Source organism: Nannospalax galili, unplaced genomic scaffold (assembly GCF_000622305.1).
Source record: "Nannospalax galili isolate Female #2095 unplaced genomic scaffold, S.galili_v1.0 scaffold124, whole genome shotgun sequence".
Taxonomy (NCBI): domain Eukaryota; kingdom Metazoa; phylum Chordata; class Mammalia; order Rodentia; family Spalacidae; genus Nannospalax; species Nannospalax galili.
The window spans coordinates 1,027,095-1,033,094 of NW_008352485.1; the positions used below are offsets into that span (position 1 = coordinate 1,027,095).

The 6,000-nt window shown below is 42.7% G+C and overlaps 1 protein-coding gene across 4 annotated transcripts in view; it reads right to left on the minus strand.

The window, feature by feature from the left end:
• Positions 1-5,983, minus strand: part of Lins1 (lines homolog 1) — a 28,772-nt gene extending 22,789 nt beyond the window's left edge. For all 4 annotated transcript variants that reach the window (XM_008849534.3, XM_008849535.3, XM_008849532.3 and 1 more), the window contains exon 1: positions 5,839-5,983. The gene's annotated coding sequence lies outside the window, so the exon portion shown is untranslated. The remainder of the gene's footprint in view (positions 1-5,838) is intronic.
• Positions 5,984-6,000: the final 17 nt, after the last annotated feature.

Here is a 6,000-nt window from a genome sequence, read left to right on the forward strand (position 1 = left end):
TTTCCTGAGGTTTCTCATGACAAACAGTGGCATGGGTTTGTTCAGCAGAATCTGAGATCGAATGCAGTGAGTGTGTAACTTATTTGGAGTTGCTTTCCTATTCTAACCAGTAGTTTGCAGTGGGGGAAAAACACAATATATCTCATTTGGCTGCTGTGTAGACTTGTTTCCTGTAGTAAAGTCATGACTTAAAAGCAAAGTTAAAGAATATGGAATTGGTTTAACTGGCTTCTAGCAGAATAAATGGTAGTCAGAATGAACATCCAAAGCAGAATATATAATAGGAAGAATAAGATATCTAAACAATTAGTGGATTACGGGGACAGGGAAGTCTTTTACTTTATTTCTAGGACAGACTGGTAATTTAGCTAAGGATGTAGAAGCTTATTTATTACAGTTACAATGAGAGATTTCACTTACTAAACATAGTATTTAGTTACTCAAAATATCCCTGGATTGTAAATTTTCCAAATGGCTGGAGAGATGGCTCAGACATTAAGAGCATTTGCTGGTCTTAGAGAGGACCTGGGTTTGGTTCCTACCATTCACATTACAGCTAACACCCAACATCCTTTTCTGCCTCTTCTGGCCTCCACAGGTACTGCATACATGTGGTACACTTAACATACAATGCAGGTAAAACACACATAGACATAAAATAAAAATGAATAAATAACTCTTCCAAGTGTAGAGACACTTGTACAACCATGTTTGTTGCTGTTCTTTTCATAATAGCTAAGAGATGGAGGCAACCTAAGTGTCCCTCAACTGATGAGTGGTTAACGAAATGGCATGTAGTATATTTACACAATGGAGTTCTATTCAGCAGTAAAGAAAGATGAAATAATAAAATCTGCAGGTAAATGGATAGATATAGAAACTGTTAAACTAAGTGAAGTAACACAGACTCAGAAAAACAAAAGACGTATGTTCTCCCTCATTTGTGGATCCTAGCACCAAATCCTTATATGTGAGTGCACATCCTGATGCAACTGCAGGAACCAGGAATATGGAAGGGAACCAGGGAGGTAAAGGGAAAGAAGGAACGCAAGAGAGAATAGGATAAAGGTGCTACTAAAGGAGAAATATGTAAAAAGGGGGTAGTTAAAGGCTGGGGGTAAGGAGGGCTATACAAAGAACTATGGGAATAAAGGGAAAATAAAAATTCTCCATATACACAGTAAAAAAAAAAAAAGCCTTAAGCACAGAAGGAACCCTATGAGGATGGAAGAAAGCCCTTCCAGAAGGAATACGGTTGTTAAATGAAAATCCCCATGCCAGAGGTGGGTTGTCCCCCTATGAGCTGTTGGACTGAGGGGCCCTGGAGGTCCCTAAAACAATAAAGGCCACTGCCAATAATGTTGGTTGTACACTGGAAGTGGATGGAGGGACCCTATTGCTGAAGAGACTGCTTGTTATGAGTGCAGGAGAGGGAGAAATTAAGCTTGGGCTAAGCTGGAAACTCCCTGCCACTGGATGGGTGGCTTTCATGGTGCCAAAAGGCGATATGCAGATGACTGGGGGAGAATCATCCCCTATAATTTTGCTCAACGGTGGACCTCACATGTTGTATTATCAACATACCAAACAAGATGTTCCTGCTGGTGCCATAGTAGCATGTCAAGTGTATGTACAACCAGCAAATTTTTGATTGGATATAATGCCTGCTCCTAGGGTGCAACACACATCTGGTACTGTAGACCAGACCAACCCCCTATGGCAGGGGAGAATATAGGCCCCAGTGGAAAGCCACTGCAATTGTTCTGTTAGGTGGATGTGATGTACCTGCTAAAGTACCATCCAAGCATTTGTGTTTATACCCATAGGTTAAGCCACTGTTTAGAGGTTCTTGCTTCTTGTGTTTTGTGTTTTTATAGTAGATGGAATCCCACTGAAATGGGCCAACAACCCATGGAAAACAGACGATGCAGAAACCTGAAAGTTCAGTACCTTGTCACAACAGGAGGATCATCCCACCCCTACCATCCTCTCCAAGGCTCAGAGACTTTTGCGGAAGAGGTTGGCAGAAAGAATATAAAAGCTTGAGGAAGGGGAGGAATGTTAACTGGAAGTGTCCTCCAACCACTATGCTGGCAAGCTATAGTCACACCTCCTTCCCACACTCATCAAGGAGTCAAGGGGGGAGTCAGTTACCCCTCCCACCCAATCAGTTGACCTTAGCTACATGTGGGGGAGGGGCTAAGGATATAGAAGCTGAGAATGCCAAGAGGCACCTCTCTCACCATTTTCTGCAGCTGTCAGGAAGTCACAGGATCTATATTAAAGTGTGGACTTTCCAGTGCAGCTGTAATGAGGGTGCCCATTCCTCTGTAAATAAACTCCGGCCTTATGCTCTGTTAAAAAAAAAAAAAAAAAAAAAAAAAAAAAAAAAAAAAAAAGAAAAGAAAAGAAAATAGAAAGAAAATGATAGGTGTTTGGATAGTGAATAAATAAAATCATATCTAGACCGCAAGTGGATGGACTTGCACTGGGGAATGGCCAGGGACACTGACTTGACACAGTGGGCCTTAACACCCAGGACAGGGTATATGGGTTCCAGTGGGGAGGCTAAGGGAGGGTGCTGGTAGGGACAGGGCTATAAAGATGATTCAGATTATTTGAGATATTCTATATGAAACAACGAAATTTAATAAAAACAAATTGAAAAAAATAAAAAAAATGAATAAATAAAATCATATCTTCTGAGAGCTGTGAAGAATGGGAGAAATCAAAACTATTAATTTCTTTCTTCTTCTTCTTTTTTTTTTTTTGAGACAGTGTCTCCCTGTAACACAGCTGGCCTGGAATTCACTATGTAGACCAGGCTGGCCTTGATCTCACAGATCCACCTGCCTCTGCATCCCGAGTGCTGGGATTAAAGATATATGCCACCATGCCTGGCTCAAAACTATTTTCTTTTAAAAAGCCATAAAATGAAACCAAAGAAACCCCATCTACTTCTGATGGAAGTGGGGAAACAACTTAAAGGAGTGGCTCAACTTCAGTGAGGTGAATGTGCTCCCTGAAGACTGTCTGCCTTTGCTGCATGCCAGCCTAGACAGTTAATTGGTAGCACTGTTTAAAGAGCTACTAGGCCTTAATACAATTCAGTGTATGAATATCACTTATACTATGTGAATAAATAAGACAGGACTTATTTCTAGAAACTACAAAGTCCAATCATCAATTTTAATTTTTAATAAAATAAATGTATGTGGCTATTTTTTTAACTTAAAAATTTTTTTGAAAAATTCATACATGAACACTGTATTTATAACATTTCACCCCTCCCTCTACCCCCTCCAACTCCTCTTATATACCCCCTACTCTCTCTGAAATTCATGACCTCTTCTTTAATTATAATTGTTTTACACACACACACACAAACACAAGCAAAACCCTACTGAGTCCATTTAGTGCTGCCAATATGCACATGTGCTTAGGGCTGACCATTTGGGATTGGACAACCCATGAAGAGGTTCATCCCTGGAGAACACTGATTTTCTCCATCTCAGCAGCCACTGACTGCCTGCAGCTCTTCATCTAAGGGTATGGCCTTGTGAAACTCCTCCCATTCTCACTGACATGCCCACTAGTCTTGCCATTATGCAGGTCTTGTTTAGGCAACCATATTGTTGATGTGCAGCTATCTTCTTTTAAAAAATATTATGTATTTACTAATCTTTATGCATGTGAGCATTTTGCCTCCATGTTACGGGACCTGTATCATGCAGTGCCTGTGCAGGCCAGAAAAGGGCATCAGTACCCTGGAACTGGAGTTACAGAGGGTTGTTAGCCCCCATGTGAGTGCTGGGAACTGAACCCACGTCCTCTGCAAGAACATCCAGTGCTCTTAAATACTGAGCCATCTCTCTAGCTCTGCAGTTATTTTCTTATGTAGAAAAAGACACTGAAAGTTTAAAAGATTGTAAATAATCAACACAATTTTACTGCCTATTTTAAAGAGAAACTTCAAGATTTGAAATTACAAAGTATGACTGGTGAGAAGCACAAAGGATAAAATGGATTATTAAAAAGCTTTGGAAAATATGAAAATCCTTCAGAATAGTGTTTGCTATTGTCACTGGGTGTTAGTTTTTCACAGAGTACCACTGCCCCACATTCTTGGTGACATCTTCTGAAACTGCCTGCAGAGTAGCATCTGTTTTTTAATATACAGTTACATAACTCTAGTTTCTACAGGAATTTTGGTCTAAATTAGTAGCTAGAAGTGATTAAAAACTTTTTGTGTGACTTGCAATCTGGTCTAATTTACTTAAAAGTTATTAAAGATATTCTTCTGGGCTGATATCTGTATCACCTCAGGCATCTTGGGACCCTTCCTCACTCTGTTTCTATCCTGATAGGCTGAAGTCTATCACTTCTACAGATTCCTTCTTATCTTGGCCCAGCCTGCATCCATAAACTGAAAAACCTCTCAGCTTTCTTTAGGATAAAGTCCTGAATTGAAAACATGGCCTAACAGGTCCTTCAAGATCTGCCCATTGGGGTCCCTTCACTTCTGTGTTTGCAAACTGATTAATTCCCAAGTTTTCTCTGAGGTCCCTGAAGACTGCAATTGGAAGAAACCTAGTCTTCCTATAACCCACATTTTTTGAGGAAATCACACTCAGCTTTGTCCCATACACCCTCAACCTTCAATTTAGAATCCATTTGTCCCAGAAAACACATATAATTAAAGTCAGGTTCAGGCAGCCTGGCCCAATGCTCCCTGTAAAAAAAACCAGTATTTATCTCATTGTATTGTCGTCAAATATTTTCTAGTTTGGTTCCCCTCCATCCTTGATGTTGACTTTCAACTGAGCCCAGTTTGCTCATAGAAAACTACAGGTAACTCATGTGGAAGGCACTAAACATGTACTTGTGAAAAATAAATCAACATCCTAGAATAGAGACAAATGGAGCACTTTGGCACCTGCAACAAAACACCTTAACACATCACATCCCCATCAAGTAGTCCAGCTCCCCATAACAGCTTTTTCCACTGAGCAGCCAGTGACCTTCACTGAGAGACTATAATAATCCCCCGGCATGGTTTATAAAGTCCTGCAAGATCTGCTGGCTGCCCACACCCTAATCTCCTTTCCAGTCGCTCTCTTTCCTCTGCTTCAGCCATACCAGTCTTCCTCTGTTCCTCTAGGCAGCAAAGCTTGGTCCAATACCAGAAGCTTTGCACTTCTGATTAACCCTACCTTTAATTTTCCCCCTGATCTTGAGTTGGCTGGCTGATTGTCATTCAAATCCTTCAAATGTCATTCTCTAGACCTTTCCTGACTACCTACCTAAAAGAACGCTGATAAGACTAGACAAAGTGGATTCCATTATTTTGCTTGATTTTCTTCGCATAACGTGACCCTGGTCATTTTGCGGTTTTCTCTCTCCTTGATAAAATGAAAGCAAAAATGGTTCACGTTTTCTCTCCAACAACACGAACAGTGTCAAGCCAGAAGTACACTTACTAAACATGTCAATGTGCCTACTGCATTTTCCCCCTGCCAGGTTTGCTTCAATCAAGGACCTCGAGAGGACTGCTATCCTGCAGGAAAGCCCTAGAACCCCCATAGCCATCCCTAAGAGACTGTTCTCCTCCAGGTGGGGCGAGGCATCCGCAGCCAGGAAGCTAACCGGGTCTCAGAGACCGACAGACGCGCCAAAGACCCGAGACTCGCTTCAGAGAAACGCTGCGGAGCGGTGGCCAGCTAGGGCCTGCCTCGCCTCACCCCGCCCTGCCTCTCGGACTCCGCCGCCTTCCTGGTCCCTCAACCCACCGCACATTTGCCGCTCCCGCCGCCCAGCTCAGCCTCCGCTCGTGGTTACCTGCCAGCGAGCCGGCTCGGACCACGCCGCGTCTCACCACCATTCGCGTCCACATCTGACCTCTCCGGGCCACCGTACTTCACCGAAAAGCCAGGCCGGCCCCTCCCTGCGCATGCGTGGAAGCCCCAAGGGGGGGAGAGGGGGGAGGGAGGGGGAGAGGGG